The sequence below is a fragment of the Arvicola amphibius genome, chromosome 8 (genome assembly GCF_903992535.2).
Source record: "Arvicola amphibius chromosome 8, mArvAmp1.2, whole genome shotgun sequence".
In the NCBI taxonomy this organism is placed as follows: Eukaryota; Metazoa; Chordata; class Mammalia; order Rodentia; family Cricetidae; genus Arvicola; species Arvicola amphibius.
Window position 1 is genome coordinate 107,091,087 of NC_052054.1, and position 21,328 is coordinate 107,112,414.

The window sequence follows — 21,328 nt, forward strand, 5'->3', positions numbered from 1 at the left end:
CAACTCTCCAGTCACACCACACACACACACACACACACACACACACACACACACAGACTTTTTTTTTTAGTTTTTCTGAGACAGGTTTTTATTGCGTAGAGATCCTAGCTGTCATAGAGATCCACCCGCCTCAGCCACCCGAGTGCTGGAATTAAAGGAATGGCCATGGGCACCTGTTGAAACAGTGGATCTTGAGAAACTAGAAATTGCCAGCAATCTCTTGGTGGAAGGAGGAATTGGCTGAGGCCCTGGTGATAGCCAAAGAAGAAATCTGTCAAAGGGGAAAACGATGTCAGGAGACCTCGTAGGAGACACTGGGGCTGACATAGTTGTGCACACCTCTTGCCTTCTGCTTAAATCTTAAAACCCATTTAGGACCTTGAAGACAAACTGGGGGGGGGGGGGGGGAGAGGAGGGGAGGAAGTGACACTGGGTCTTTTTTTATTTTTCCAGTGTTTGCTTTTCACTCCAACTGGTTAACTTAGTTAATGTCCAGCTTTGGCTCTGACCCCAATTCCAGGAACAAGGCAAAGTCCACTGGGCTCTTAGACCGTGGGTCTCCTGAAGAGGCTATTGACTTAGCTTCCCTCACAAACTAGCTGAAAAGGAATCCCAGAGCACGTCACCCCGCCTCCCCCAGGACCCAGGAGAAAAGCTCCCTTTCTCTCAGCAGCATCTTCTCCAAATTTGATGGTCCAGAGCCTAGGGAGGCTACCAGGAGCTTGGGGGCCAATCTATTGTCTATGGTAGATATTCTGAAGACCCTATCCTTTACCCACAGTTTTGGGTGAAGAAACTCCCCTGAGGCGTCACTAGAGCAGGCTTGAGAGATCAGAGCAGATATTGGCGGGAAAGGGAGAGTCCGGAGGGAAGCCTAAATGATACCTGGCCTGGCAGACCATGTGTAAAATCCAGGCTCCTATGGAGACTGCAGGAGGACTGTGTTAGATCCCAAGAAATTCCTTTTCCTAGGATCCAGCATTTAGACAAAAGCCAGCATTCCCTCAGGGACTTAAGATAGTCCCTACTTGATAAAAGGAGTCATTTTCCTTATCTCTGGCAAAAGGGACCTGAGGTGCTTATTTAAGAAATCAAAACTGCGGCAGGTAGCCAGTCTCTCTCAGCATCACCGTGGCCTGTTGCTGAGTCCTGGCGCTTCAGCACGTCTCACCCCAGCCCCCACTCTGAACCTCTCCAGCCCCAGAGCTGCCCTTCCCTTCCCCCACTTCTCAGATCCCTATACAACCGCAGCCATTTTGGCTCCCAGGTCTCTTGGCTTCTTGCCCTCTTGGCCCTGGCTGGCTTTGCTTCTGCTTCTTGATCTCTTTTGGTCTGTGGTTCCTCTCTTTGCCTCTTGGTCTCATGGGTTCTCTTAGCTCCTGCCTCCCCTCTCTCTCTCTCTCCCCCTCTCTTCTCATGGCCTTTTTCAGTTCTCCCCTCATATCATCTACATTAAACCTCCTCCACCAGAGCTAGGAGCTGCCATGTCCTTATTTTTTTTTAATTTATATTGCAATTTCACGATGTGACTAGGCATCTTAGTGAGACCATCTCAAAAAGAAAAATATAGAAAGGAATTGGAGATGTAGCATGGTGGAAGGTTGCTTGCCTAGCAAGTACAAGGTTGTGGGTTCAGTCCTCACTACAGCATAATAAGAACTGCTAAGTGTTTTTTATCTGACCAGCAGTCCCATTATGTTAGAAAACCCCAAAACATTTTAAATATACAATTTAAAATGAAGGAATGCCCCCCCCACACTCGTTAGGCACAACAATAAAATAATTTATAGCTGAGGTGGTGGCACACACCTTTAATTCCAGCAAAAGGCAGGTGGGTCCCAAGCCAGCTAAGGCTACAAAGCGACCCTGTCTAAAGTTCCAGACTTGGGTTCAGCTGACCAAAAATTCCCTAGGCTTTCTGTTCAGGCTAAATTGGAACTGTGTAAACATTGGTAAATCCTGTATTCTGGAGCATTCCTTGTTCCTAGTCCCTGCTGTCACCTCACCTGCTCACATTCCTCCTCCCTCTACTGAATGCTTTGAAATTTCCTTTAGGGGTTTGAGCAATGGCTACTCCCTCCTTCTAAGGTCCCAATTGACTGGAACAGCAAGTAGAAAACTACTTAGGACAGGGACCTCAAAGGCTACACACAGTTCCAGAAACATCCTTTTTGTCTTGTCCAGGAATCCTAGAGGGGAGTTCTGGTTTCTCCAGGTGTAGCTTCAAGGTGGGGACTTAGATTCCTTCTGTGAATGGCTTTAAAACCGAACCTCTTGATTTTCACTGTGAAAATGGGTTATAGCTACTCAACTTCATTCTGTCTCCTAAACAACCCTTAGGCAGGGGAATGATAGAGTAAAGAAGAGAATTTAACTCTAGATGGAGACAATACCTTAAGAGTTAATAGAGTAGGGTGAGTCTGAGGGACCACCCAAAGGGAAAAGGCTCTCTGTAAGCCATGCTAAAGAGATAGGCAGCCTCTTGAGATAATGCACTTTTCTTTCCCAGAATTCTAACCCTGCTTATTGCAGCCCTCACAAGGCACAGTAAGGTCAGAGTGGATTTATTCAGCTTTTGAGTCTGGGCTCATAAAGGAGTTCTCTCTTTTGTTGTTTTTGAGATAGGGTTTCTCTAACTTTGGTTGTTCTGGAACTCATTCTGTAGACCAGGCTGGCCTTGAACTCAAAGAGATCCTTCTGCCTCTGCCTCCCGAGTGCTGGGCACGGGCTGCTACTGCCTAGCTCTTTTTTCTTGTTGATGCTGGCCAGAGCCTCTGGTGTTTTTCCCTGGTACTTTCTGGACCTCGATACTCTTTCTTAAAGCTCCCCTCCCCTCCATGTGCGGTCACGTGGTGAAGGCTTTCCCATTCCCCCAAACCCTTCTTTTCTCAGGTCTCCTTCTCTGGGCAGCAGCTGAAATACACAGACTGCCAGCCTTGGCGATTTGCTTTTAAACTCTGATAAAATTGTCCCCTTCGAGTGAACTTTGGCTTTGCTTGACTTTCAAACTTTCATCAGCAGTGAATTTTAACAAAATTCAGCTTGGGCAACTAGTGAGTTTATTCGGCTTCCTTATAGAACATGAGTGAGGAACTGCTCCCAGTAGTATGGGTGACCCCAAAGATGGAAAGTCTACACCTAAAACAATGTGGTGGCTCCCCTCTTCCCTGTAATGGGTCTCCTTCTGTTAACCTTACCCAGCCTATATGCAAGAGGCTCCCAAGAGAGCCTCTCCCCCAGGCCTTGTGCAATTAGTGCAGGACTGCACACAAATCGCTGGGAGGAACAGCTGGAATCCCAGGTAAGCTCCCATGCTCTTCCCCATCTCCCCCTTTTCTGAGGCCATCTCCAGCAAGCCTGCACCGGGGATCTGATGATCTGAGGATGAAGGCTTTGCCTGAAGGACTCGGTTCTCTAACGTCAACTCATTCGGCCCTCCCTGGGGTTTTCAGACTATATTTTAGCGCAAGTTCTTGGTCCCTCAGCTCTTGCCAGTTTCCCGAGGTTGCTCTTGGCAGCTCTGAAACTGCATGAAAGAATTCATTTCTCTTGAGGCCAAGAAATGTAAAATTTCCCCTGGTTGGCTACTGCCCAGTATGTTTCTCGGCTGGGGTTTTCAGTGTAACCTGAGAGACATTATCTTGAATCCCTCATATTCTCCACAATATTAGACCACTGTACTATATACATCTGGCTCCACACATCTTCACGGACACTTACTTACTGGTTATATGAACAATGATCTCTTCAGTAATTTAATGGAAAACCAGTAGTTCGTTGACCAGATCTGGTATCACTGGTAGAAGATGATTGTAGTTACTAAGGAGGCTGAGGCAGGAGGATCCTAAATTCAAGACCAGCCTGGGTAACTTAAAGTTAAAAAAAAATTCAAAGCAGGAGTAGAGATTAGCCCGTTGGGTGAGTGCTTGCCTAGCATGACTTAAATTAAACACTGGGCTGAATTTCCAGAACCACAGAAAGTGTGTATGATAATTCAGAGACTAGGAGGGGGTATTGGAGCATGCCTGTATTCCCAACACTCCAGAGGCTAAAACTGGATCATCATAAGTTCCAGGACAGCCTTAGCTACAAGGCAAGACTATAGCAGGCTTTCTTTTTCTGGGCCACCAAACAGCTCCCAGATAATGACATGGAGACTTATTATTAGTTAAGAATGCTCAGCCTAGCTTAGGCACATTTCTGGCTAGCTCTTTTAACTTATTTACCTATTTCTCTTTATCTACCTTTTGCCTCGGGGCTTTTTATTTTTCTTCTGTTTGCCTTACTTTCCTGCTTCCTCCAGCATCTGTCTCTTTGGTGGTGGTCTGGTTTCTGGCCCCGAGCATGTCCCTCTCTTTCTCCTTCATTCTCTTGTCTTTCTTCTCTCTCAAACCTAGATTTCTTATTCTCAATGCCCGCCAGCCCCACCTATCTGTCTCCTAGCTAGCTACTGACTATTCAGCTTTTTATTAGCAGGTGAATCAGGTGCTTTCAGCGGACAAGGTGAAACAGCAACACATCTTTATCTTTAAAAAATGCAGCATAGGGGGCTGAAGAGATGGCTCAGAGGTTAAGAGCACTGATTGCTCTTCCAGAGGTCCTGAGTTCAATTCCCAGCAACCACATGGTGGCTCACCGCCATCTGTAGTAAGATCTGGTACCCTCTTCTGGCCAGCAAGCATACATACATACAGAACATTGTATACATAATAAATAAATAAATCTTTTAAAAAATGCAGCATAAACAAATGTAACACATCTTTATGTCCTTAACAGAGGCAGCAGGAACAAATGTAACACACCTTTACACAGTTAAAGTAATATTCCACAGCATAAACAAATGCAGTATATCTTTGCCTAGTTTAAAATAATATTTCACAACACAAGATCCTGCCCCAAAGAGACAAAAATGAAAAACCAAATTAGGGAGTTTTAATCAGTGCCATACAGTTTTGGGTTCCGGGGATACAAGCAGAGCACAATATGATTAAAACCCCCTGTCCTGCCTTGCGGGGTGACACACCACTTTGATCACAGCACTTGGGAGGCAGACACAGGCAGATCTCTGTGTATTGGAGGCCAAGCCGACTAGGGCCTTATTATGAGTGTCTGTTTCAAATAAGAAAATAAATAGATAAATAAAATTCCCTGTCTCAATGAAGCTTGCATTCCATCAGTGAAGAAGAAAGAATGTATTGCTTGGTTTCTTTATAGAGGGTAGGGACAAAAGAGTTAGACATGGTGTCTTGTATCCTAGGTAGGTCTTGAACTCAATATCTCACCATGTGGTAAAGGCTGGCCTTGAACTCCTGAACCTCTCACATCTGCCTCCCCAGTGCTGGATTACATGTGTGTAGTGAGTGTGTGCCACCATGCTGTTTTACCATGCCAGGGATTGAACCCAGGGCTTTGTGCATGCTAGGCACGCACTCTAGCAATTAAGCTACACCCTCAGCACTTAGAGTTCTTTGTTTCAGTGATAGTGTAATCCCAGTCTTCAGGGGCAGCAGAAATCTGGAAGACTCATTCATTTTTATCCTTCATCCAGTCAGTTAGAAAGAACCGATGCCATGCCAGGCAGTGGTGACACACAACTTTAATCCCAGCATTCAGGAGGCAGAGGCAGGCGGATCTCTGTGAGTTCGAAGCCAGCCTGGTCTACAGTGCCAGTTCCAGGGCAGCTTGGGCTGTTACACAGAGAAACCCCATCTCAAAACAACAACAACAACAACAACAAACAGCAAAAGAACCCATGCCACTCCTAAATTCCTCTCTAATCCACTCTCAAACCCAGGCTGGCGATCCTCCTGCCTCAACCTCCCAAGTGCTGAGCTTACAGGTGTACACAATCATATCTAGCTACAAAGGTTTGCTGCCCCATTCTCATTTTATGCTCATAGCTGTTAAAAGAATTCTTAGGTAGCCCAGTGTAGCCTAGCATAGAGTGCTTGGCTAGCATAGGAGTGGTCCTGGGTCCCGTCCCCAGCACTGAAGAAAAATCTTCAGTGGTCCCCAGCCACTGCCTGAGGCTCAGATTTCCCAGCCCCTTCTGGTTCACCCAGCCTGGGTCCCACCTCAGCTATTATTTTGCCAGCATACCAGCGCTTGTGTTTGCCTGCTCTGCCTCTGCTGGGAACATTTGGCTCCTCCCAGTCCTGGACTGGTAGGCAGGGGTCGGGAGCTCTTTTCAAGCTCAGGCTGGTTTGCACGCCTTGGAGTCTGCGCAGAAATCGCTCACAGCTTTTAAGCCACAGGACCCAAACTGGCTTTCTTCTCACATTCTCAGCCAACCTGCTCAGACTTTGACCCTCACTCTGGGCGTGGAGAGGGATAAGGCTCTCTGAGTTCTAGTTGTGACTCTTCCCCCATCTTTCAGCATTTTGCTAGCGGCTCCCAAGCTCCTTCCTTGGCCCCTGTGTGCCTATGACTCACAATTCCTATCTCCAGCCTAGATCTCTTGGCTTATGAACACGTCTACCTGGATGTGCTACCCTAATATTTAAACTAGAAATCAACAATTCTTTCCTTTCAGTCCCCTTCTACGGGGTTTGGAGGGATTGGAAAACTCCAGCCAATAGGACATATATGTATATTTAATATACATCCCCCGTCACCAAAGAAGAGGTTGTTGTTGATGCTTTTAGATGTTTGCCTGCAAACTTCAAAGGATTCCTTGTCTCCACCTTGCATCTCACTTTAGAGCATTGGGATTATCCAGGTGGTGGTGGCGCATGCCTTTAATCCCAGAGATTGGGAGGCAGAGGAAAGGGGACCTCTGAATTTGAGGCTAGACTGAGCTACAAAGCGAATTCCAGGTGCGGGTCATTCAGGACTACACAGGGAAACCCTGTCTCAAAAAACCAAAACCCAAAACGAACAGAAAAGACAAACAAACAAAACACAACAAAGAACACTGGGATTATTTGTGTTATGTGTTATGGATATGTGTTACTTTGTCCCTTTACTTTGTTCCTGGGGATTTGAACTCAGATCTTCATGCTTGTTTGGCAAACACTTTCTCCAATGAACCATTCCCCCAGCCCCAGGTTTCGAAAGATTTAAAGAGGGGAAAACTGTAACTAGGTGGTGGTGGTGCAGGCCTTTAATCCCAGCACTAAGGAGGCAGAGGCAGACAGATCCCTGTGAGTTTGAGGCCAGGGCTACACAGAGAAATCTTTCAGGGGAGGGGGGCAGAGAAGAAAACCGTGACAATAAACAAAGAAGAATACATAACACAAACTGTATGTGATCCACAAACTCAAGATATTTCCCATCTGGCTTCATATAAAAAGTCTGGGAGTTCCAGGATTACACAGCAAGACCCTGTCTTAAACAAGGTATGGCGGCACATACCTCTTCCATTCCGGCACTGGCGAGGTATAGGCAGGAAGACTGGCAGTTCCTTCAGTTACATAGTGAGTTCAAGGCTAGCCTGGGATACATGAAACCCAGTTTCAAATTTTAAAAAAGGACACAAAACTTTGTTTAGGACGTATGGCACAGTGGCTCAGTGGGAAAAAGCTAGCAAGGGAACAGCACTCTCTGATTCCAGAACCCATGGTGGAAATGGAGAACCCACTTATAAAAGTTCTTCTCTGAACTCCGTAGACACAAGGCTTTTTTCTATTTTATTTTCGTATGATCTGTGAGGATGCGTTCATTGCCCCTCCAGGCTGACATGGAGCCTCACCCCGGAAGCATCTGTAGGTGAAGGCTGTCATCAGGAGCTTGGGCTTTTCTATTGTTCTGTTTTTCCTGGCTCAGGCAGTGTGGGTTTCAAGTAAAGGCTGGTTACTGCACAGGCACAGTTTGGCAGGGGCTGTTGTGGTTACCTGTGTTCTCGCTAACATCTGAGACAGAAAGCCTTACCCCTACACGGAATAGAGAGAATTCCTGTCCTGTGCCACTAACTAATCAGGCATGAAGCAATTTACCGCTTTCTCTCTTAACCCAAACTGAAACAGTAACCAAGTATCAATTTTTTTTTTTTTAAAATCAGGCAGGAGAAACTGCTCAGAGTTTGAAAGCATTTGCTGCTCTTATGTTAGTGCTACATTAGGCTGCTCACACACCCTGTAACTCCAGTTCTGAGGGAGCCAAGATCCTCTTCTGGCTTCTGCAGGCCCCACATACATGTGGTAAACAGACAAGCAGGCAAAGGCAGAGGCGCTTAAGAAAATCCTTAGGCAGGTGGGGAGGCACACACCTTTAATAACACCATTTTCAACAGACTTTCACTATGTACTGTAGCCCACACTGGTCTTGACATAGATGTGAATGAAGAGCAGATTGGTCGTGAACTCAGGTTTTCTTGTCTCAGATCCTTGAGTGCTGGGATTAACATCATGCCCAGCAAATGATTCTAATTGTATCTGCGGTAGGATAAAACCATGGGGGAATTACGGCAATATGGGGAGAAAAGTCTGGACCAGGAAAGCTGGTCAGTCTTTATTGCAGAGAAAGGCCCGAGTCTTCAGACCCCACTGAGAGGGCCCCAAGGCCACAGAGACAATCTACGTTTCCCAAAAGCCATCCTCAAAGGTAATAAATACATTCCTCTCATAATGGATCAGATGGTGCTGTTTCTAGAGACACCTCAATCAAGGAGTCACAGATGATAATTAGGCTGCATTTACTTTGGCTAAAATGATACATAACCTTAGGGTTCTAGCACTCTCCTCTTTCCCCTAAACCTAAATAGCACCCCTCATAAATCCTCTTTACAGCCCTGTTTACTGAGAAAATTTCTTCAGCTTTTAAGTTTGTTATAAATTACATTCTTTAGACAATGCTAGAGAGAAGGAGGAGTCCTTAGCAAGCTTTAGAGGTATAATTCAGAAAGCCAAAGACTATATATCCTCATTGTAAACACACTTAAAGGCCTCCCTTAGAGAGGCTCACACATGTCCTGCCCACTCCCTCGGTCTTGGTCCCCTCCCTCCTCCATATATTCAACGTTGCTTCATTTCGGGTTCACTCTAAAATTAATTCTGTTATAGACGCCACAAATCCCAGGCTTGCTTAACTGGAGGCTTCTAAGAACTCAGGCAATTACAGATGTGGTGAGGAGCTGTGTGCCTGTCTCCAGTGGCAGGTCTAACACTGATGTGGGATGTCCTTCTGTATATGTGTTGCTTTTATTTTGCTTGCTTATTTATTTATTTATTTAAGCAGGGTTTCTCTGTAGCTTTGGAGTCTGTCCTGGAACTAGCTCTTGTAGACCAGGCTGGCCTTGAACTCACAGAGATCTGCCTGTCTCTGCCTCTGTCTCCCTAGTGCTGAGATTAAAGGCGTGCATCACCACTGCCTGCTGTGTTGTTTTTTATTGACTAATGAATAAAGCTGCTTTGGCCTATGGCAATATATATATATATATATATATATATATATATATAGAGAGAGAGAGAGAGAGAGAGAGAGAGAGAGAGACAGAGACGAGAGAGAGAGACAGAGAGAGAGAGAGAGAGAGAGAGAGAGAGAGAGAGAAGGCAGAGGAGTCAGGGACACACCATATAGCTGTGGAAGGAGGTAGATGCAATCTAGCTGCCCAAGAAGCAAGAGGTAACAAACCATGAGCCTCATGGTAAAATACAAAATAATAGAAATGGGTTAATTTAAGATATAAGAGCTAGCTAGAAATATGCCTGAGCTGTTAGTCAAACAGTGTTGTAATTAATATAGTTTCTGTGTGATTGTTCAGGTCTGGGCTGTTGGAGGCGGCTGCTTGTTGGTTCCCGGCTGCTCAGCCCTGAAATAGTCACACAGAAACTGTATTATTTAAACCACTGCTTGGCCCATTTGCTCTAGCTTCTTATTGGCTAACTCTTACATCTTAATTTAACCCATCTCCATTAATCTGTGCATCACCACGAGGTCGTGACCTACCAGCAAAGTTTCAGCACATCAGGCTGGAGAGATGGCTCAGAGGTTAAGAGCATTGCCTGCTCTTCCAAAGGTCCTGAGTTCAATTCCCAGCAACCACATGGTGGCTCACAACCATCTGTAATGGGGTCTGGTGCCCTCTTCTGGCCTGCAGGCATACACACAGACAGAATATTGTATACATAATAAATAAATATTTTAAAAAAAGTTTCAGCACATCTGTCTCTGGCAGCCGCTCCATGGCTTCTCTCTAAACTTCACCTTCCTTCTCCCAGCATTCAGTTTAGTTTAGTTTTAGTTTTCCCTGCCTAGCTCTGTTCCCCTGTAGCTCTGCCTGTTCTGGAAGTAAGCTTTGTAGCCCAGGCTGGCCAGAGATCCACATACTTCTGCCTCCTGAGATTAAAGGCGTGCGCCACCACTGCCCGGCAGAAACAAGTAATTGTTTTAAAAAGATTAATTTATTTTAATTGTATAAGTCTGTTTGAATATCTATCTGCATGTATGTATGCCACATTTTGCTCGGTTTAGGTCCAGGAACTCTGCCAGGGAAGGTTCCTGAAAGCAAGGATCGGGTTGGGTTCTGTTCCTGTTGCTGCCTTAATGGGAAACCTCACCGCTTTTATTAAGTACAACATAGGGATTAGGGGTTGTGGGGATTAGCTAGTCTCAGTAGGAGGTCTCTGTAGGCTGCAGTCTCAGGCTGTAAACATCCAGGAGGAGGAGCTACAGTTGCTAGTCTTTGCACACACTGATCCATAAACACTCATACTCCAACTCCTGAGAAAAGTTTGCCATTTCTTTGGAGCCTGGCCCATATGGGTAATGGTTTTGTCAATTTCCCATGGGCCAGTTGGTCTCAGAGTCCTCCACAGGCTCTGCCCATGCCAAGATACCCATTTACTCAGGACTTCATTCAATCAGAGTTTCCTCTGCTTTCTACATATGTATGTATGTGCACCACGTGTGAACCTAGTGCCCTTGGAAGCTGGAAAAGGACATTGGATCCCCTAGACCTGAAGTTAAGGATGGTTGTGAGCCCTGTGTGGGTCCTGAGAAGCAAATCTGCAAGAACATGAGAGCTCTTGGCCACTGAGCCATCCCTCCAGCCCAACAAGCAAGTTTTCCTAGAATTATCTAATTTCCTTACCCCCACCCCATTTTCCATTCACACCTTGTTTGCAAACCAGGTCTTCCCACCTTCCTTTCCTCTCAATATTGTAGAATGACTTCTGACGCTCCTGCCTTCACTGCCTGAGTGCCACGAATACTTGTGCCACCACAAGTTTTCTTTGGTGCTGGGAATGACCCGTAAGGCTCCATGTGCTAGGAGGCATTGGCCTGCCTCCTAAAGTCTCCTCACACGTGTGTAAAATGGCCTAGAATACCATTTTCGAATCACAGCACACGATTGTAACAGCCTGAGGTGCATTAAGCTCCAGCCGCTACTGGAGAGTTCTGCAGTGGGCATGTGCCCCAGCAGGTTATTTATCTTTCGGGCGCCACTGCAAGCCTCCAAAGCGTCATTTTTAGAGCTGCCTTTCATCATTTGTAGCGTCCAGTGTGGTAAAGGGCACAGAGTCAACAAGTGATTCCGTCCCGAGTTCTAGAATAAATCAAGACACTGATTTATCTGATGGCACCCAGCCAATAAAGGGAAGAAACCAAATTAGGAAAGGTCAGAGATTTTCCCATTAGACTATAGTGCTCAAAACAACAGTAAGATTTCTAAGTACTAGACCTCATCAATACACAGTTTATTTACATATAAAATTGGTATTTTAAATTTATAGACTTAGGTTTATGTTCATATGCATTTAGAATTTTTTAATATTGATGTGTTTCTGCTTTGGCGAGCTTTTTATTTTTATTTTATTATTACTATTATTGTTTTGTTTTTCGAGACAGGGTTTCTCTGTCTAACAGCCCTGGCTGTCCTGGAACTTACTTTGTAGACCCCAGACTAGCCTCGAATTCAGAGATCTGCTCACCTCTGCCTCCTGAGTGCTGAGATTAAAGGTATGCACCACCACTGCTTAGCAAACACTTTTATTTTCACTATACATTTACATAGTTAGTTATCTTAAAATTCAAAAAGAATAGACCAAAACTTCTGAGTAAACATTTTTTTTTTTTTTTTTTTTGGAGGGGGCAGGATTTGAGTCCGGATTTCTCTTTGTAGTCCCTGGCTATCCTGGAATTTGCTTTGTAGACCCCAGGCTGGCCTCAAACATCACAGAGATGTGCCTGCCTCTGCCTCCCAAGTGCTGGGATTAGAAGAGTGAGCCACCATTGCCCAGCCTGAGCAAATATTAAGAATTGAGAAAAGCCAGGTATGGTGACACAGTTCTGGAAGAGAAGCTGAAGCAGCGGATTGTGAGTTTAAAGGCTCTTGTCTTAGAAACAAAAGAACAAGAGACACTAAAAGCTTGCTACAAAAGCACTTTTGTGTGTGAATGACTAAAGATTATTTAAGTGAACATAGTATTTGAATCATATTAAATACATGTAAGGATCCAGGCTGTAACTCAACTACCTCGCCTGTTTTCCAGCAGACTACATTAAAGGGCCAGATCACGCTTGCCCGCTGCTTTTTCTGCTTTTGGGAAATGCTAAGTGCAGGAAGGTGCTGGGAAAACCAGTGTGACAAGAATGAACAAGGGATTCTCTTGGCGTGCTGCTTAAGTGGTAATGAAAGGGAAAGATTAAATTCCACAATAGGGCTAAAGATGCTCTCGCTGGGCTTCTAATCAAACTGGCAGGGAGTCCCTCAAATAAAAAAAGTGGGGATCACTGTACAATACCACTTAAAATATTTAATAGTGCCGGGGATCAAATTCATATCATTAAACAATTTTAAATTTGATAAATACTGAGATAAACAAGTCTATAAATAGCTTTATTTATTTAAAATCTTAAAATTTGATTTTAATTACAATTAATTTTACAAATGAATCTCTTTATAAACTTTCTCTTTTTTTTTTTTTGGATACAGGGTCTCACAATGCATTAGAAACAGCCTGATCTACATAACGAGTTCTAGGTCAGTTAAGGCTACATAGTGATCTGCCTACCTCCATCTCCTGGGTGCTGGGATTAAAGGCATTTCAGGACAACCAGGGTTACACAGAGGAACCCTGTCTTGAAAAATCCAAACAGAAACAAACAAAAATATACACTCTCTAAAAAGGGCTAGGTAGGGCCCTAGGACTGGAGAGATGGCTCAGGGGTTAAGAGTGCTTGTGGAGGCCCACTGAGATGGCTCAGCAGGTGCAGGTTTCTGCTACCAAGCCTGACGCCCCATATTCCATGCTCGGGACCAATAAAGCAGGAGTGAGCTGAGTGCCATAAGCTGTCCTCTGGCCTCTACAGGCATACTATGGCAAACCCATCCCCCAGAGAGGCACATCAATTAACAATATAATAAATAATATTTTTTCAAAACAGATGTGCAATTACGAAGACCAGAGATTGGATCCCAGTACCCACATAACAGTCAAAGTATGAATCTATCACATGGTGTCTTTCTTTCATGAACCTTTTTTTTTTTTCTTGGAGAGAGGTTTTCTCAGTAGCTATTGAGCAATTGCTAGAACTCACTCTGTAGACCAGCCTGGCCTTGAACTCACAGAGATCAGCTTGCCTCTGCCTCCCAAGTGCTGGGATTAAAGGTATACACCACCACCGCCCGGCAGCATACCACTTTTTTTTTTAAATATAACACTCATGCCTGTAATTCCAGGCCTATATGGTAAAAGTCAGGCATCCCTGGGGCTTTTTTTTTTTTTTTTTTTTTTATCCCATAGCCAAAACTTGGCTATGTGGGCATATGTAGCTACAGGGTGGTGGTGGGGTGGTTTAGAATTTTTTTTTGCCAGGCAGTGGTGGCACATGCCTTTAATCCCAGCACTCTGGAGGCAGAGGCAGGCAGATCTCTGAGTTCAAAGGCCAGCCTGGTCTACAGAGCCAGTTCTGGGATAGCCAGAACTGTCATATAGATAAACCATGGCTCAAAAAACAACAGCAACAAAAATGTAAGGAAAAAAAAAGAAATGTTTCCTTTTCTTTGAGAAGTCTTTGTTCAGCTACAATCAGATAGCCTTTCACTATGAAAAAGGAAAAAATGGTTACTGGGGACAATGAATGATTAATGATTTCAGGAAGAATGTACCAGAATGTAACCAGTCATTTTCATGGGGACTTCTTACAAAAGAAACCTTTATTTTCCATGTTTTAACCAAGACTGTTTTATCAGGCACTTCCTGATTACATTATAGATACATTTTATCATCTATTAGGAGGAATATTTAACTGGAACCTATCCTTAAATAACCTGTATAGGGTATGATACCAGCATCAATGAGGCATCTCCCTAGCCCACCGAGGACGTCCTAATGTGGATATGCAACTCTCTCTCTGCCTTGACGGTTTTGTATTTGTCTCACACATGCCAGGCAAACACCTTACTCCTGAGCCACCTCCCAATCCTGCCTTGATCTTCAGCAGTTCTATCCTTAGCTGCTTTCTGTCCTCAGGTGATGTCATTCATGAGATTTTCACACTGCTGACCCAAAGTCTAGCTTTTCATTCTTTTCGTTTGTTTGATATTTTCTTTCCTTTTTCTTTTTAATGTATTGGTGTTTTACCTGCATGTATGTCTGTGTGAGGGTATTGGATCCCACGGAACTAGAGTTACAGACAGTTGGAGCTGCCATAATGGGCCCTGGGAATTGAAGCTGGGTCCTCTGTAAGAACAGACAGTGCTCTTAACTGCTGAGCTGTCTCTCAAACTCCTTTTTGTGTTTTTTTTTTTTTTTTCCCCAATACTGGGTTTCTTGGTGTATTCCTGCCTGTCCTGGAACTCATTCTGTAGGTCAGGCTGGCCTTGAACTCAGAGATCCATCTGCCTCTGCCTCCTGCGTACTGGAGTTAAAGGTGTGCACCACCACTGGCAGGTTTAGATCTCATTCTTAATTTCTGGAGTTTTTGTAAACCACCCAGCTGCTTAAAGGGTACACCCACCTATGTAATCCACTGGGATCTTATTTGCAACCGTATGAAACCCTCCTCTTCTCCTTCCTGCAGTCCTGATTTTGGTGCTTCATTCTAGAAGCTCTCAACTCTCTGCCATCACCCAACATCAAGTTCCTGACCGAATTCTATCAGTCTCGCTTCTTTCATGTTCCTTGTCATTCACCTCCATGGTACCCTGAGCAAAGGGTCCAGACCTCAGAAGACTAATCCCTCAATGGTGCTGAGCCAGTTCATCCTTATGTAGTAGTCCTAAGCCTCTTCCAAAGATGCCATTGTGAATGAGTTTTTTTTTTTTTTTTTTCCAAGACAGGGTTTTTCTGAGTAGCACTACTTGTCCTGGAACTCACTCTGTAGACTGGCCTTGAACTCACAGAGATCCACCTGCCTCTGCCTTCCGAATGCTAGGATTAAAGGTGTGTGCCACCAAAGCCTGGCCATGAATGAGATCTTTATTTGTTCCTCCCAAAGCCCATAGCCTGGGTGGTATGCTAGGCCCAGCAGTGACCCCTGCCCACCCTTCCTCAGCATCCCCTCGTGCTACTCGCTGCTCCTTTCCTGCCTCTCATGGAGCATCACCAGAAGTGTCACACCCGGTATCACAATTCAGTCGCAGCTGAGATGGAGGCCAGCTTTTCTAAAATTATTCCTATTCCCTTCTTCTGTCTCTGGAAAACATGGAGCAGCCCTACGCTGAGTGTCCAGAGCCTACTGCTACATTCCAAACCATTTGTTTTGTGTTGTTTCTTTAACAGTATTACAGCAGGACCAATGGGATGATGGGTCAGTAGGTACAGGGTGCTTGCTGCCGAGCCTGATGACCCAAGTTTGATTCCTAGGACACATGGTAGAAGAAGAGAACCAATTCTTAAGAATTGTCTTCTAACCTCCTCACCTACCCCCACCTACCCACCCACCCAAAACGAATGAATGTAGTAAAAATGATACAGCAAGAGCTGGGGAAACAGCTCAGTGACAGAGTATTTGCCTTGTGTGCCAAGACTTTGGGCTCAATCCCAAGTAGTGGGGAAAGTAAGGTACAGAGGGAAAAAAAACAAAAGTAAACTTTAATAAATAAGACATTTATTAAGTCACCAACTAGTCACTGAATTCACACTGTACTCAGCTCTGTGCTAAGAGCTATATCAGAGGGCCAGATGCCACCTGAACATGGACCGTCAGACTCCTGCATCTTTATTCTACACAGCTTTGGAAAAGGCCAGTGCCCATCCGTCATCTCATTTGCTAGGAAGGTAATCTTCTGCCTGCATTCATCTCACTGATATGCCAAGAAATGGACGGTGCCTGCTGCTGATCATGTCAAGTTGCATTTTCTTCAGTGTCTTGTCGTGGATCCAAATGACCCCATGTGGGCTGGTGTCACTCAGAGCCACTTGGATGGTTAGGATTGAAATGCTGGAGCTAAGCCTTATTTGGGTCCTTATTTCCTAAGCTTTCGCCGCACACGCTTCCCTGAAACGGCCCGTGTTCAGTGCGGGGGCTCCCTGGCAGAGACGGGCCAATCTGAATCTGAGAACTGAGTGCAGAGTCAGGTAAAGATTAGGGAAAAGGCGTTCTCACAGAAGAGTGGCCCGAGCGGGGACAGAGGTCCTGTGAATTCAAGAGACAATATTGATACAGGGGGCAGGGGAGCGCCTATTCACTTTTTAATTGATTTGCTGTGTGTGGATGTCCGTGCAGCTGTGTGTGCAGGTGCGCTTGTGCAAGCACAGAAGTCAGAAGTGGGTGCTGGGTCCCTCGGGGCTGGAATTGGTAGTTGGTTGCAGGATGACAGACTTGTTAAGTGGCTGGTGGGATAAGAACACTGGTCCTCATAACCCTGGCAGCAGGAACTTTTAACTGCTGAGTCATTTCTCCAACCCTTGAACACATATTTTTGAACCCTTGAACATATATTTTGGAAAGATTTCATTATTATTTTTTAATTATGTGTATACCACATGTGTACAGGTGCTTTTGGAGGCCAGAGGGCCAGATCCCCTGGGACTGGGATTTTTTTTTTAATTTATTTATTTTTATTTTATGTGCATTGGTGTTCTGCCATAGGTGTTGGAACTGGAGTTACAGATAGTTGTGAGTTGCCATACAGGTGCTGGGAATTGAACCCAGGTCCTCTGGAAGGGCAGCCAGTGGCTGCTCTTAACTACTGAACCATTTCTCTGGCCCCAGCCTGAGACTGGATTTTACAGGCAATTGTAAGTCAATGCAAGTGCAAGGAACTGATTTGGGCCCTCTGAAAAAGTAGTATAGCTCTTAACCACTGAGCCATCAATCCACCCCAAAAATGAAGAGTTTAAAACAACAACAACAACAACAACAACAAAAAGAGGGTAAAGAGATGCAAAGAAGCATTCAGAAAGACAGAGTTTAAAAACTTAGAAACTAACCGGGCATGGTGGTGCCACCTTTAATCCCAACATTCTGGAGGTAGAGGCAGGTAGATAGATCTCTGTTAGTGTAAGGACAACCTGGCCTAAGTAGAGAATTCCAGGCCACCCAAGAGTACATAGTGAGACTCTCTCTCAAAATCATTTTTTTAATTGAAAAAATTTATGTGCGTGTCTATGTGTGGGTATCTACATGTGATTGTAGGTGTGTGTGGGTATCTACATGCAACTGCAGGTGTGTGTGGGTATCTACATGCGACTGCAGGTGTGTGTGGGTATCTACATGCGACTGCAGGTGTGTGTGGGTATCTACATGCGACTGCAGGTGTGTGTGGGTATCTACATGCGACTGCAGGTGTGTGTGGGTATCTACATGCGACTGCAGGTGTGTGTGGGTATCTACATGCGACTGCAGGTATGTGAAGAGGACATAGGCTTCCAATACCCCTGGAGCTGGGTTAAATGCAATTGCTAATATGGGTAATAGGAACTGAACTAAAGGAGTACCAGATGTTCTTAGACTCTGAGCCAGCTTTCCAGCCCTCAGAAAGATACACTCAAAAACATGGGTGTAAGTTTCTCTAAGAATCACCCATTTCTTTTTGTTTGTTTGCTGTTTTTGCTTTTGTTTTGAACACAGGGTTTCTCTGGGTGACAGCCCTGGTTGTCCTGGAATTCACTCTGTAGACCAGGCTGTCCTCGAACTCACAAAGATCCATCTTTTGAGTCTCTGCCTTTTGAGTGCTGGGATTAAAGGTTTGAGCCACCACCGCCTGACTTTTTTTTTTAATTATTATTATCTGTGCACGGCGTCTATGGAAGTCAGAGTCATTTTATCCCCTTTAAGCAGAGTTACAGGGAGCTGTAAGCTGTCTGACGTGGTGCTGGGAACTGAACTCAGCTCCTTTGGAAGAACAGTTTAGGCTCTTAATCATCTGAGCTATCTCTTCAGTGCCCTTCCCCTTTCTAAGTGTATGACTGCTTTTCCTGCATATATGTGTGTGTGTGCCATGTGTATGGCTGGTATCCATTGAGACCAAATGAGGGCACTGGGTTTCCTAGAACTGGGGTTACAGATGGCTGTGAGCGGCCATGTGGGTACTAGGAATTGAACCCAGGTCCTCTAGAAGAGCAGCCAGTCTCTAAGCCAGTTTTTTTTAGCCCCCGTATTTAGCTTGAAAAACAGAAAAACAAAAACAAAAATCTTTTTGTTGTTTTGGGGTAAGGACTTGTTCTGTAGCACAGCTGGCTTCTGTGCAGACTGATCTGGCTTCAGACCTTGTCATCTTCCTGGCTCAGCCTCCTGAATGTTGATCAGACTTTTTAACTTTTTAAAAAATGTTTTTACACTAATTACTTTATGTATGTATGTATGTATGTATGTATGTATGTATGTATGTATGTATGTATGTATGTCATGCAGACATTTAGGTCCGAGAACAACTTATAGGAGCTGATTCTCTCCTTCCACCATGCGGATCCTGGGGAATTTAAGTCCGGTTGGCAGGCATGGTGGCAAGTACCTTTACTTGCTGAGCCATTTTGCTGGCCCAAGACCTTATTTGTTGACAATCCGTAAGGCATCTGGGAAGACTTGCCAGGTCTGCCTGCATCCTGCAGGTCCTAGGGCTTTAATTGTCTGCCTCCACTCTTGACCCTCCTACGGCTACATCCTAAGAGTTTTGTTTTTGTTACTTCCTGATTATCTTCCCGGTCTCCATGAGTCTGTCTGTCTAAAACAGAAGCGATCACACATTTGATCTTAACTAAAAAGGCCATAAAGAGTGATGTTGAACTAAAATTCATAAAATATCTTAGGATATTGAGAAGTAAATCCAAACACACTAAATTTTGGACAAATTTAGGGACAAACAGGGCTTACATTATTACTAACAGTGCATTGGAGACAGCACAAAGGCCTGGGTACATTCACTTAGGATCTTTGGCCTAAAGAGACAAACTCAACCCCAAAGGGTTAGAGACCATTCTCTCCTATGTTAGCATGGCAGGTAAGTGCTATGGCTGACACCAGGCAGTACAGGACCCAGAGGTAGCAATGACAGCATCTGATTACCAGCCCTCCTAGTTTTCTTCTCTCTGTTGCAGGCCTCCTTATCTCTGATTGCAGAAGTATATTCCTTAGGCACTGGAGAATCTAAGCCTCGAGGTGCACCACAGGCAGTGAAATTGAGGGGCTGGGAAGGCAGCAAGATTCTTGCCTAGCAAAGGTGAAGTCTTTAGGGATGCGTGGGGGTTGAAGGTGGTGTTTAATCCCCATCACCACACACAAACAGCAATTAAGGTTGAAAGGTTGACTATATTGGTTCAGTCTGAATTAACTAACACTGCAGTTTCGAGGAGGCCTTGGGTCATGTGCCCATCCTTGCGATTTCTACTGCAGTGGTAAGTACTAACTGAACTATCCGTAGGCTAGTTCTAGGGTAGTCTATATTTATGAGCTCATTTCTTTCTCCTAGGAAGCAATGACTATTATTTTTTTTAACTTTCATTTTTTTTTTTCATGGGGTTGAGGATTAGACCTAGGACCTTAATTAAGTATTCCAGGCAAGGGCTCTACTACTATTGTGCTATTTTCCACCCTTAGTCTACTTTGTCTTCCTAAATGTGTGTGTGCAGGCATGTTTGGAGGCCAGAGGTTAATGTTAGGTGTTTGTTACAATTCCTCTCCACTTTTTTTTTTTTTTTTTGAAACAGGGTCTCACAATGTAGCTCTGTCTGGCCTGGAATTCTTTCTGTAGATCAGGCTGGCCTGGAACTCACAAAGATTTTGCCTACTTCTGTCTCTTCAGTGCTGGGATTAAAGGCATGTACTATTGGCCCCACCTTATTTTTCTGAGACAGGGTCTCTCTCATTCAATCTGTAGTTTATTGATTCAGTTAGTCTATTTTTTTAAATTTAATTTATTTATTATGTATATGCTGTTCTGCCTGCATGACAGAAGAGGGCAGGCACGAAGTCTCATTACAGATGGTTGCGAGCCACCATGTGGTTGCTGGGAATTGAACTCGGGACCTTTGGAAGAACAAGCAAAGAACACTGAGCCATTTCTCCAGCCCCTGTCTGTCTATGTTTCATCCTACTTCTGGAGCTACAGATGTGGGCCTCTGAGCCCTACTTTTAGGTGGGTGCTGGGGACCCAAACTCAGGCTTGTACAATAAGCACTTTACTCATTAACCATCATCTTAGCCCTAGTTTATATTTTAGATACAGAAATTGAGGCAGAAGATAGAGACTTGCTCACTAACGAACAACTCGAAAATATGTTTAACTACAGTACTGTCGGTGGGTGGTATTGGTCATAGTTGATTCTCCACCCCTCGTACCATACCACTGTCTTCTCTTCTTCCTTGGCCTTACTCTCACTCCCTCACCTCTCCCCACCCCAACACTGGTCACTGCTTTTTATCTGAAATAGAATAAAATACTATTTCACCCTAATTTCTTCATTTACCCTTTGCTCAGAAACCCCAGACATCCAATTTTGAGAGGGTGATGCATGATCATAGTCTCAGCATTCAGGAGGCAGAGGCAGGAAGATCAGAAGTTAAAGGGCAACCTTGGCCACATAACAAGAAATTTTAAGGTTAGTGTGGGTTATGTTAAATCATTGTCTCAAAAAAATAAGAAAAATTAGTTGTCTGAATCTATTTAAAACTGGAGCTAACACATTCTTAAAGCCTTCAAGATTTTCTTTTTCAGAGACAGGGTTTCTTTGTGTAGCCTTGGCTGTCCTGGAACTTGCTCTGTAGACCAGGCTGGCCTCGAACTCAGAGATCCGCCTGCCTCTGCCTCCCGAGTGCTGGGATTAAAGGCGTGCGCCATCACTGTCCAGCAGCTTTCACAATTTTTTTTTTCTGAACAACCCTAACAAAATTCCTCATTTTTCTTGTCTGTGGTGTTAGAGATCAAATTCAGGACCTAGTGCATGCTAGGCAAGCACTCTTACCACTGAGCTGTATGCCCAATCCACTACAATCTCCATCATTT

General features: G+C 44.6%; 1 protein-coding gene across 2 annotated transcripts in view; it reads right to left on the minus strand.

Annotated features, from left to right (window-relative positions):
- Nucleotides 1-21,328, minus strand: part of Fbxo36 (F-box protein 36) — a 58,193-nt gene that overhangs the window by 23,500 nt on the left and 13,365 nt on the right. The window contains exon 1 of one of the 2 annotated variants that reach the window (XM_038339591.1): nt 6,100-6,246. The exons of the other annotated variant lie outside the window; for it this stretch is intronic. The gene's annotated coding sequence lies outside the window, so the exon portion shown is untranslated. Of the gene's footprint in view, nt 1-6,099; nt 6,247-21,328 lie in introns of those variants that run through there. 2 annotated transcript variants of the gene reach the window in all.